The sequence below is a fragment of the Pleurodeles waltl genome, chromosome 4_1 (assembly GCF_031143425.1).
Source record: "Pleurodeles waltl isolate 20211129_DDA chromosome 4_1, aPleWal1.hap1.20221129, whole genome shotgun sequence".
In the NCBI taxonomy this organism is placed as follows: Eukaryota; Metazoa; Chordata; class Amphibia; order Caudata; family Salamandridae; genus Pleurodeles; species Pleurodeles waltl.
In genome coordinates, this window is record NC_090442.1 from 835,979,862 (window position 1) to 835,992,754 (window position 12,893).

Here is a 12,893-nt window from a genome sequence, read left to right on the forward strand (position 1 = left end):
CCCAAACTCCAGGTTCCTTCAGCTCCTTCAATTCTGCACTATCTCTTGTTAGGTTAGTAAGCATACCTCTAATCTTCTTGCTATTGTCAGGAATGAACGAGCAGCAATGATGCTTGTTAAGCATCTTACAGACTCCGCCACTCTTTGCTAAAAGAATGTCTAAAGCAAGCCGGTTTTGAAGAGTCATAGCTCTTTCCGCAGCATGTTCAGTATCCATCAGGAGTATAGCCCCTGTGAAGATAGTCAGCATGTTATCCACAATAGTAGACAACTTTCTAATTTTTATGGAATTTAAGATAACCCCTGCTGAAGGAATTATGGCTCCAAATACGTCACCAATGACAGCTGCTCCTGTCTCTCTGTTAAAATTCAGACATTTTAGGTATTTGTTTTAAGTCATCAATCTGGTAAATCTTTGGGAAAACTATTCCCAAATAACATGTCCCCTACCATCCCTTAGGGAGACGGTAATAAGCATTAAGTCCACATATATAATAGATCCCAGGGATCGCTGGATCCTGTCCATTTGACATGAATGTCCATTTACTCTGAAACAAAAACACATGCTTGCATTCACTCGTTCCCACAAATAAGGTGTCATGATCAGATTTCGGCCTATATATGCAAAGCCTTCATACATGTAATGCATCTATAGCTGACTTGCCTTGAGTCTTTATTGCAGTTTAAGCATAATCATTTGCATATGTGCGTTTTTCTAATCCCTTTTCTAGCCTTTCTTTCAGTGCTTTGCATCTATCATCGGTGTGATCTAAAAAGCTCTTTTCCACAGGCGTTAATAAGCAAGTCAAATTATTGCGGTGTGCAGAAGCTGTCCAAAAGGTTAGTGTCGGCTCAAAAAAAAAACTAACTAACTTTATGCTATTCTCTTTAACTAGCTTGTTCAAAAACTGAATCACAGGCACAAAAGAAAACACTACATCTAAATTTTAATAAAAATACTGCACATGTTCATAGAATCTTGTTAGCAGCAGACTACAGCTTATCCCGTATGTTAGTGGCAGACTATGGTAGGTGACCCCTTCTTGTACTGAGGAAGGAATCTTTGTGCACACATAACAGTTTCTCGCATCCATAGTATCAACATACTCATTCAGCAAGTGATAGAAGACATTAGTAGAAAGTTCCCCTTTTGAATTAGTTCCCTCATGCAAGTATTTTGTATCCTGCTCAAACTTTTCCCACGGTGTTAGTGTAGCAGTCTCAGGTTTTAAAGCATTGTTAGTCACTTTCTTATCCAACCATGGCATTCCCACAATCACATCTACAATTCTTATTGCACACACAATACCTAAGATAACACTTAACCAACCACACACTTTACCCTTTTTGCTACTACCTCTAGTGTAAGCCATGATCTGTAAAGAATCAGATAACAGAATAACTCAAAACAAACAATCAACTTGAGGACGATTTAAAAGCTCTCTCTTTTTTTTTTTCTCTAAAAGTGAAGTCTCTCTTTCTCTCTGCGTGTATTTACAGCGTTTCACTCACCCCAGGACCCTTTTGTCAAATCAGGTTAGCAGCTTGTCATAATCGTTTTTCAGAGTCAATTCAGGTTATCAGTGTCACACCCGGTAAATTTTTCTCAATCTCTTTTCTCAGCTTTTCAGCTTTCAATTTCAATTTCACTATTTAACACAGTCTCTTTCTCTGTTTGATTTCAGGTGCCGTAATATTGGCCTGGTACCTCTCGATCGAACAGAAGGCTAAGAATTCTTGTTGCCATTCAGATGTCGTTGCATATGCCCATTCAGGACCTGCGTACCATCTATTTCAACTCTTTTTCTTTTCAGTCTTCGTTCACTCTGCAACTCTCCTTCGCTAAGATCCTCCCTTCTGGTTGTATCAACTTCTTCCTCTATTGTGTCACAAGGGACGATTTTCTCTCTTGCAGCTTGTTTCTTTGGCCAGTTTTCACCTTTGCGTGTTTTCTTCCTGCTTGGCCTTTCAGGACGCTGAACAGCACCCTCCTCTTGTGCTATGGTGTTTTCTCTTGATGGACCTGCAAGCGGCTCAGGAGGATTTGATGTGCTTTGACCTTCTTCTGCTCCTTCCCCCTCGTCTTCAGGGTCTGTAACGGGTTCAAGTTCTAACCTGTATCCGTCTACTTCTGGGAGAACCTCTCCTCGTCTTGGTTCTCCTGCTGCCTCTACTGAGATAGGCTCACTGTCACCTCTCTCGAATTTGTTTACTGTTTGAGGGACTATGCCGTACTCAGTGGGCTCTCCTTCAGTCTCAGTTCCCCTTTGAATACTCTCCGGCCCTGAGACTTCCTTCTCTGGAGTTGCTGTGTTGGAAACTTCAAGTTCCTCATCAGTCGGACAAGTCAACTTCTTTGTGTGACTGGCATGTATCCAGTTTGGAACTCCTGCACATTTCACAGCAGTGGTTGTTGTCAGTATTACTTGATATGGCCCCTTCCAACGCGGTCCAAACACGACTTCCTCACGTGTTTCTTGACAACCACCCAGTCACCGGCTTTCAAGGTGTGACCTGGATCACTGATCGGTGGCAATGTGTTAGCCTCCACCTGGTGAGAAAAAGAGCAGACCACATCAGCCAGACCCTTGCAGTAGTCCAACACCATATCATCCGTGATATTCTCAAGAGCATTTGCAGGTACTGCGGGCAACCTCATCTCTCTGCCCATCAATATCTCATGGGGGGATAGTCCTGTCTTCTTATCAGGTGTGTTTTTCATTGACATCAGCACTAAGGGCAATGCATCTGGCCATTTCATATTGGTAGCTGCACACATTTTTGCCATTTTCGACTTCAAGGTACCATTCATCTGTTCCACTAGTCCTGATCTTCAGGGCGGTAGCTACAATGCAGTTTCTGCTCAATGTCCAGTGCAGCACACAAGAGCTTAACCACCTCATTGTCGAAATGTCTGCCACTATCTGATTCTAAAGAGACCGGAAATCCAAACCATGGTATTAATTCTCTAAGCAACAGCTTTGCTACTGTGAGACTGTCATTTCTACATGTAGGGTAGGCTTCAATCCAGTGACTGAAAACACACACAATCACCAACACGTACCTCAAGCCTCCACACACAGGCATCTCAATGAAATCCATTTGCATCTTGCTAAACGGACATCCAGCTCTCCCTTTGTGGCTCAAAGTCACCACAGTCCCTTTTTTCTGCATTCATCTGTTGACAGATGATGCACCTATGACAGGTAACTTCTGCGGTTTGTCTGAATTTCGGATAGAACCAATCACTTTTGAATAACCTGATCATTGTGTCTCTCCCAAGATGTGCCTGACTATGGTAAAGCCTTGCAAATTGTGACAAAAGACTGTTTGGCAAAACCAACTTTCCCTCCTCTGAGACCCACAAGTCGTCAGCCCTCTGTACACATTGCATTCTCTGCCAGGAGTGTTTTTTCTCTCTGCTAGCACGGCCCTGCAGTGATTTTAGCTCATCTAATGTATCAACCACTCTTAATGCAAAGTTCAAGCATGTTTCATTTTCATTTTCTGGTAACAATTCCCACTGATCCTTGAATGATATACAGTTCAATGCGCAAAATCTTGCGACTTGATCTGCTTAGCTGTTTCCCATTGACACAAAGTCTTGTGACTTGACATGAGCATTGCATTTCACCACGGCAATTTCAAGAGGTAACTGAATCACATGCAGCAAATCCTTAATCTGTTCGCCATTTTTTACTGGTGAGCCAGAAGAGGTCATGAAACCCCTCTGTGACCATAATTGGCCAAAATCATGTACAATTCCAAATCCGTATCTGCTGTCAGTATAGATAGTGACTTTCAGGTTTGCAGCTGCGTGGCATGCCTTAGTAAGGGCAATTCATTCAGCCACTTGTGCAGAGTACACTCTTTAGAGCCAGGAAGCTTCTAGAATACCAGTGATTGTACACACGGCATAACCAGCTCTCAGTATTCCGACTGAGTCTCTCAAACATGATCCATCAACAAACATAATGTAGTCATTTTCTTCTAACTGTGTATCTTTGATGTCAGGTCTGGGTTTGGTGCATAGTTCTGTTACCTCAAGACAATCATGTTCCACTTCCTCTGTATTACTAATCTCAGCATTTTCTACAGGAAGTAGAGTTGCTGGGTTCAATACAGTACACCTCTTCAAAGAAACATTCAGTGACCCCAATATAATGGTCTCATATCTTGTTAGCCTAGCATATGTCATATTCTGAGTCTTAGTTCGGGTTAACAAAATTTCAACTGAATGTGGAACCATTACAGTTAGGGGATGTCCCATCACTATGCCTTCACACTGTGTGAGGCTCTGACCAACTGCTGCCACTGTGCGCAAACAACCCGGTAAGGCTGCTGCGACTGGGTCCAAAGTAGCTGAAAAATATGCTACAGGGCGGTTTGCACCTCCTTGGACCTGTGTTAAGACAGACAAAGAACAAGCATCACGTTCATGACAAAACAGTAGAAAAGGCTTAGTGTAATCAGGCATACCTAAAGCTGGCGCCCTGCACGTGCTCTCTCTCAATTCCATGAATGCCTCAAGCTCTTCCTCGGACATGGTTATGGTATTCGGGTCATCCTTAACTTCCTTGCCTGTCAGTTTTATCAATGGCTTAGAGATAATCGAAAAATTGGGAATCCACTGGTGACAGGAGCCCACCATTCCCAAAAACATTCTAACATCTCTTTTTGTTGTCGGGGATTCATCTGCAGTATGGCTGTCACCCTTTCTTTTGATATTCTCCTGGACCCCTTTTCAATCAAGTGCCCTAAGTACTTCACCTCTTTCTGACAGTACTGCAGTTTCTTTGGGGACACTTTGGGGGTCATTCCGACCCCGGCGGTCAAGGGTCGCCCGCCAGGAACAGGATGGCGGTATGGGGTGTTGTGGGGCCCCTGGGGGCCCCTGCAGTGCCCATGCCAATGGCATGGGCACTGCAGGGGCCCCCATAAGAGGGCCCCACTTTGTATTTCAGTACGCGACGGGTGCCACTGCACCCGTTGCACATACCCACTCCGCCGGCTCCATTCGGAGCCGGCTTCCTCGTGGGGAGGGGTTTCCCGCTGGGCTGGCGGGCGGCCTTCTGGCGGCTCCCTCCAGGCGGGCGGTGACCGACGCCCGCGGGGGTCAGAATGACCCCCTTTATGTCTGTTTTTTCCCAAATGGTTCAGTAAGGCAATTGTGTCATACCTGCAGTCACCTTTTGTTCTGGACGCAATCAACAAATCATCAATGTACTGCACCAGAGTTGAACTGTAAGGCAGTTCCAATGACTCCAAGTCCTTCTTCAATACCTGATTGAAGATGGAAGGTGACTCAGAAAACCCTTGAGGAATTCTGCACCAACTGTACACCTTGTCCAAGAATTTGAAACTGAAGAGAAATTGGCTGTCCTCATGTAGAGGCATCGAAAGAACACTTGTGACAGGTCCACAACTGTGAACCACTCTGCATCACACGGAACCTGAAACATGATTACTGCTGGATTTGGCACTATGGGGCAACATTTTACCACAATCTTGTTTATTTTTCTCAAATCCTGCACAATTCGAACCTTCCCACAAGGCGTTTTCAGGCCCATTATTGGTGAATTACATGGGCTGCTCTTCACTTCTTTCAGAACTCCTTGCTTTACAAAATCTGCAATTATCTGTGATACCTGAATAAGGACATCTTGTGCCATGTGGTACTGCGTCACCTGGGGGAACACTGCATTTGGCTTTACCTGTACTTTAACCGGTTCTACTCCTTTTATCAATCCCACTTCCTTTCCTGTCAGGTCCCACACTTTCTCTGTCACTGTTCCCTGCAACTCAGCTGGTAAGTCAGGCACTGTAAGCATCGGGAATAGGGTTATCAGAGGGTATTCTTCATTTACAGTCTCCGTCTCTAGCTCTGAGAACTGGCCATCATCCTCCTCATCATCACTGTTTGTCTGCACCTCAATCCCTTCATTAGAACAGGTAATCGAACATTTTGTCTTGCACAGTAAATCTCTTCCCAGTAAGAAAACAGGACTAGAATCGCAGACTACAAACTTATGCAGTCCCAGAAAGTTTCCAATCTCAACCTGGACTGGGTCTGTAATCGGGTTTGTCAAATACTGATTTGCTACTCCTACCACTCTTATGGTATGCCCTGAAAGTGGCAATTTAGGGACTTATGCACTTCTGACTGTAGAGCGTGTAGCTCCTGTGTCAAGCAAGAATGAAACCTTATGTCCCATCACCTTTCCCTCTACATAGGGTCCCCCCTGATCTACTTCTAGGGACGCTGCAAGCCTGCATTCCTCACTGTCTGTACAATCATATGACCATTCATCACTTAATCCATCTTCACCACGCAATGGGAATTGCTGCACTGTGTTATTTTGACTCATCATCTGGCCTGTGACCTGCTGAGGAAGCATCACCTGTTGCTGTCCCATTGGAGCTAATGGTAATTGCATTTGCTGGCTAGGTACCAGGGGAACCTGCTGTTGTACTTGCTGCATTTGTGCTGGTTGAACATGCAGCATATGTATTTGCTGCATGGGCTGTAACCCCTGCATCTGAACCATGTTGTTCTGGAAGTTCTGATTTTAACCTCTCAATTTTGGACCCCTCATATTTTGAAATGTACCGATGTCAGTGCTTTGTTGAATGACACCATCATGCACCACATTTGGGCATTCCCACTTCCAATGCCCCATGCCCCCGCACACGTGACATGGTGACATCTTTTTCATCCCCTGTGCATCATTTTGAACCACAACAGTATTCAAATCTGGACCACGGTTCACAAAACCTCGACCTCGACCTTTCTGTTGCGCCTGAAACATGCCATTCCCTTGCGGTTGCTGCTGTACCATCTGTTGGATTCCATTCCCCTGCATACCTGCCTGCACTGCCTTAATCTGCATCACCATCACTTTTTCCTTCAACTTTCTCTGCTTCAACTCAGTCTCGTCACTACAGTATTTCGCATACTGTAATACCTCATCAATCGGTTTTGCCTGCCAACAGATCAAATGATTCTTAATCATCTGGCTAACCTCTGGTCTCAGTCCTTCAACAAATCTGAACACAAGATGGTTCATGTCTTTCGGCTCAATAGTCTCAGGTCCACTGTAATGCTTGAACGCTTTCAACAACCTCTCATAATAAGCATGGATTGATTCTTTGACCTCCTGTGAGGTCCGGTCGATTTTCTGCCAATCAGTCACTTTCTGCGACACTTTCTGCTTCAAGAACTCAATGACTTAATGATAGTACTTCATCACCTCCTCAGATGGTGCTCCAGTCACCTTATCCCTTGCTGGTTCCTGCATCGGCCAGTCCACACCTCTCTTACATTCAAGCCATAGGTCAAGTGGAACAATGATCTCAGAGTATTCAAGTCCTCCCAGAGACACTTCGCAAGCTTCACAAACCTGTCTGTCTGCTGATACCACTCTTATCGGTTTCTCGCTCAACCTGGGATAATAATTTGTAAAAGACAGAATGTCTCCTCTAGACCACGGTACATGGACTAGAACCCCTCCAGCTGTTTCTCTCATTGGTAACATCTTTACTGTTCCTGTGTCCGGTGAAGCTTTAGCCTGCTTTGATTCCGGGCTGTCACTTTTTTCCTTATCTCTTTTCTTTGCCCATCTGCCTTCCCACTTTTCTAAAGCTCCCCAGATCTGCGCACTGTGCAGTATCTCTTTAAGATGCGCTTTCATTCCGGTAGATCTCATGTGCTCAAAATCCTTAGAGTCAAAGTCTAATCTGTGGCTTCTTTTTAAATGTTTTGTATTCTCAATGTCTATATTGTATTTATCTGCCAGGCTCGCCAACCTCCGATGCACCTTGCCCACTTCTTTAGTGATTTTGGGGCACAGATACCTCAATTCTGCTTCTGTGTATGACTCTAATCTATTTACCCCCATTGTCCCTTCCACTAGTTCCGCAGCTTCTACTCCCAGTCTCACAAAATGCAGGTATTCTTCCTTTTCTGGCTTATCTGCGGCTACCGCAGTATTTTGTAAAGCGTAAGTCTTTTCTAACCATTCATTCAACTGTTGCACAGAGAAACCTTGCAGTGAGATGTTTCCTGCATGCATCAATGGCGAATGTGATGAGTTTGTACTTATTGTCTGTGGTGTTAGCACACCTAACCCTGCTTGTCTCATTGCCTCCAAAGGAGCCCCAATCGGACTGAGGTCCAACAAGGACCGGAGTCCTTCTGCTGACTGTTCTCTTGGTGTCATTAAGTGGGGAGTTCCAACGGACCCTCCTCTTATTACCTCTTGGGTCATTGTTCCCTGATCACTCACGCCAGGTTTACCCTGCGCATACAATGGTACTGGTGGACCAACAGTAATTGGTAATGATATGGCAGCTGGTGTCCGACCTGATCCCAAACCCCGTGGAGCAGTAGCTCCTAAGGCTTGACTCACTGTGGCTGGTGCAGGTACTAACGGGGGTCCTGTTGCTGGATTATACCCCGGAATCAGCTGTTGCTGCGCCTGGGGCAGCAATTGCGGAGTTGGCTCAATCTGCACTAACCTCGATTTTGTATATATCAGATCAGGTGGCACCATCAGACTCGTAGTTGTCTCTAGTACTGGGACGTCTGGATAAATCCTCTGTGGTGGAGGTTGCAACTGTATCTGCATGTCTGGCGCAGTGGGTACACTGACACCATTCTGTATGAAAACCGTATCACTAGTCTGCACTGTATTTGTAACTTCCTTACCCTGTGTCGGGTTCCGAGGACCCGCACTAGTGCTCGGAGCAGTGTCGTTTATTGCGTAAGGTGGCGGGCGATCATGCAACAACTGATTAAGAAACTCTTCGTCGGCTGAATCATCTTCATCTACCCAAGACCTCTGAGTCTCCTTAGGCTTATTAGAGCCCTTGTCCGTCTTACAGGTGGCTTTCTTTCCCTGTGTCTCGTCTTCTTGTGTTATTGCCGGAAACAATTTGAGTCCGTCAACTATCCCCCTTCTCCACATTTCCTCTCAGTATCCCATCTAGCCTTGGCTAAAGTCTTTCATTCTTCTCTCAATTTTCTGCTGTCTTTGTCATATGGCCATTAAATCACAGACTGCTAATGCCTCATACTGAGCTGGTCTCGGAGGTGGTTTCTGCACACTTAACATCCACCTCAAATTTTCTAAAATTCTTGTATTAAACGTTCTGTGCTCCGGAAATGCTAAACATCCCTCTTTCTCAGTCAATTTTCGCCACTGCTTCATCCAAAGGCATGGCACAACTCCCTTTTCCTCCATTACTATATAAGCTGGAGTACCCTCAGGCGGTGTAGGCTCCCCTTCACTCGCCATAATGTATGCGTCTCCTTTCAGAGCGCTCTTTAAAGCTTTGAAGAAATTCATTTTTGCGTCTTTCATTTTGTTTAGAATCTAATCAGAAAGTGACTTTAATTCCCAGAACACTCTTCACTCACCTTTCTCAACCTATTGCCTCTCACGGACGGCTGAAATCCGTGCGCAACCCCCTCTCAGCAACTGACCTATCCCAGCGCGGTACCACTGACATCACACTCACACACACTGCTGCTGACAAAGTCTTGCGGCTTGTCCTCCTTACACTGGATTCACACCAAACTAATGCAATATATTGCGAGCACCTTTATCAACAAATCCCCAAATTTGCCGGTTTACTACAGGAAGGGTAACACATTCGCTTCAGAACTTTACAGAGATTTCACTTGAAGCCTCAGCCGCTACTTTCTCCTTCTCAGCTTCCACATATGCAAGCAGAATTCGACCCGCAAATCCTACTCTCGACTTGTCAATTGTTCGCCCCAGTGCACTATAGAACTTGCCAAATCTCCATCGAAGGTTTCATACACACAATTTGAGTCAAACTCGACTTGTCAACCACGCCCGATTGACCTATTAAACCGCACAAATTACAACATAAACCCAAGTGTCTCCTACACTTGTCAATATACTCCGGAGTCTTAGACCACGACAGGTCAGTACATCACCAACCAACAACGTGGATAATTTTTTAGCACAAAGCGCCACATTTAGATGAAGTTTGCCGACTTCCCTACACTCAATCTATGGAGTACACCCACTCCTACTAAAACAACATTACCTGGCCTAAAACACCCAATACTTTACAAATCACCTGCAATGAGCATATCTGAGCAAGCGCAATTTCTACACCACACATGGTAAAACGCTGGGAACATACCCATCTCACCTAGGCAGGCTCCGAGATTCCGGGAAAGTCCTGAACAATTTAGAAACGCATCATACCTCTAATTTGCATTATCTCAGAACAAAACAGTCTAAACAATAATTCTCCGTCCTAGGGCCCCAAAGGGCCTAAACCATCGCTCTGCTACCAGAACTGTTAACGCGTCCCTTTATAATAAATTATTTTACATCGGGACTCGTTTTAGGCCAATGAATCTTTTGACCCAGTTGAGAGACACCTTAGGACGAGATAACTAATCAACATGCCAATCAATACGTCAATAATATCATCAATATTTATTACAACAATGCATTTCACTTTAGTTAAAGACATAAATCAACTCAAGACACCACCATGACCACACCAGTTTAGTATGAATTTTAGTGATATTTTATTCCCTATTTGTTACAATACTACTAGCAAGTTTATTAATCTCAAAACCAATAAGCACAATAACATAGTCACAATATGGCAACTCTGATAAGATTTCATCAAAACAAGGATCACAAACATCAGAACATAGCAAAGTGTGAACATAGGCTATCCTTAGCAAAGTATCGTCAACAAAGCATTGATTCAGTCATTTGTCTATTTGCGTCAGTTTAGTGAACCCCTCTCAACTAACCTCTAATTAGCATTGGCATGTTGGGCTTCATGCAAAACAATTTAGTAACACAAATTTGGAAAACATCTAGCTATGGTCTCTGTTAAAAGAAAAAGCAGTTGGTACCTAGAAAGGAAAAGCAAACAGACAATCACAATTTCATTGTCATATAGTTACCCTCCAAGGTTTGGGTCAGCACTCAGGTTCGGTCTTCGTCTTCAGGACATCAATTGATTCGCCATCAGTCAGGAATTCGGCTTGGGAAAGGGGCACTTCCCTTATAAGGAGGTAAAGTGTAAATGGGCAATCTAAGGGCAAGGATGATTCTAAATAAATCAGCAAGTCACCAATCTAAGTGACAAAGTCTCTGGATCATAATAAATCGCATCAGCATCTCCCCCTCTCCTAGTCTCCTACTCCCTAGTTCTGATTTACTTCCTGGTGTCAAGGATTATTATCCCCTTTTCATTGTACATTCCCCTAAAATCTGGTTGGACAAGGGGTTGCACCCCATTATCTTTGACCAATTATATTTACATTATGTCATTGAATCTTTCACCCTGCATCAGTTCTCAGGCATTTTATTGGTCCATATGATTGACGTCTTTAGAGGCAGAATGTCAGTAGCTCCATTGTCCGTACCGGTTTAGGCGACCTTGTTAATCTACACTGTTGCATTTAGGTAAACACTTTACTATAAGCAGGGTGAATTTCATGAGAACGGATCTACTACAGTTACATTCAGCTTCTAGCTTTAGAAAAAACAAGAGTTCATGTTCTATAGCAAGTCAGCACACTGCACGTTTAGAAAAACACATTTAATATGAGAGTCAGGCAGCTAGGCCTCGACTCATGCTAACTAAGGCCTAAAAGATTTATTAGCAAAGTCTTATGTATGCCTATTATTATTAGTGTAAAATCATATCATAACATATCATTTCGACATTATTAGTCAGTTTTAGTAGTCCCCGTATGTATATTGGTGGCCACTCCCCGTGTGCACCTTTCAAGCGCACGTTTTAGCAAAACATATTAATACAGTTTCTATGCAGCATTATTGTACATTAGTTCATAAACATTTCATGTTAATATAGATTATATAAGCTACGCTCTCTCAGTCCCCAATGACTCATTGGGGGTCCCCAGATTCCAATAATGATTCAGTGGGGGTCCCCGGGTTCCGGTAATGATAAAATGGGGGTCCACAGATGTCAAAAGGTTGGGAACCAGTGCTCTACGTGATATCCCAAAAGGTCCCAGGGGTGAAAAGAGAACAAGATGTAAAAATGCAACCTCTGGAGACCTGGCGAATCAAGACTCTCAAAAACACTGGCAAAGTCGAGAGGAGAACCCACACCTCTCAGTGTGAGAGTTTGTGACCGTGACCACTGGGCCACTGATAATTCTCACGGAGGCGAATGTCTCGGACACACCTGGCTTAAGCATATCTAATACATAATAACCTGCGTCTCTCAAGATGCGGGTCTGTGACCGTGACCATTAGGCTACAGGCGATCCCCCCAAAACATGGCAAACATCACCAGTAAAGAAGCACAAAAACAATGACAAAAGGACTTCAATGCCCCGCCGAGCCAATCCAAAAGGCATGCAAGGAGCAGCCAGCACTTCAATCTCAGGGTCAATGGCGACATCGCACTGTGTGCTTCCGTAATTAAATGTGTATGGGAAGGCAACACTCTCACTGTGCTGCCTTCACATTGCAGTGTGAGCTCCACCCCGTCCCTCCAAACATCCACTCACCGACAGGACCCGAAGCCAAGACCTGAGTATCAAAAGCCACAAACCAGCACCACCGTCGAAGCAACAACGATCAAAAAATTCAAAAACCAGAATAAACCAACCAAGAAGTAAAAAAATTGTGCTGACCCCGAAGGAAGCTGCCACTCTCACCTGCAATCAACTCCCGAGCACACCGGCCAGACCTTCCCCACCTCACCTCTGCTCCCACACGGCTGCCTCCACACGAGGTCCCTGACACAGCAACAGGCGGCACCTCCAAACACAAAGGGGAAAAGGTCCTTCACCTATCGCAGCATCAGGAGCCCTGAGAGGCGACCCTCCAGCAGACCCATGGAGAGGTCCAAAC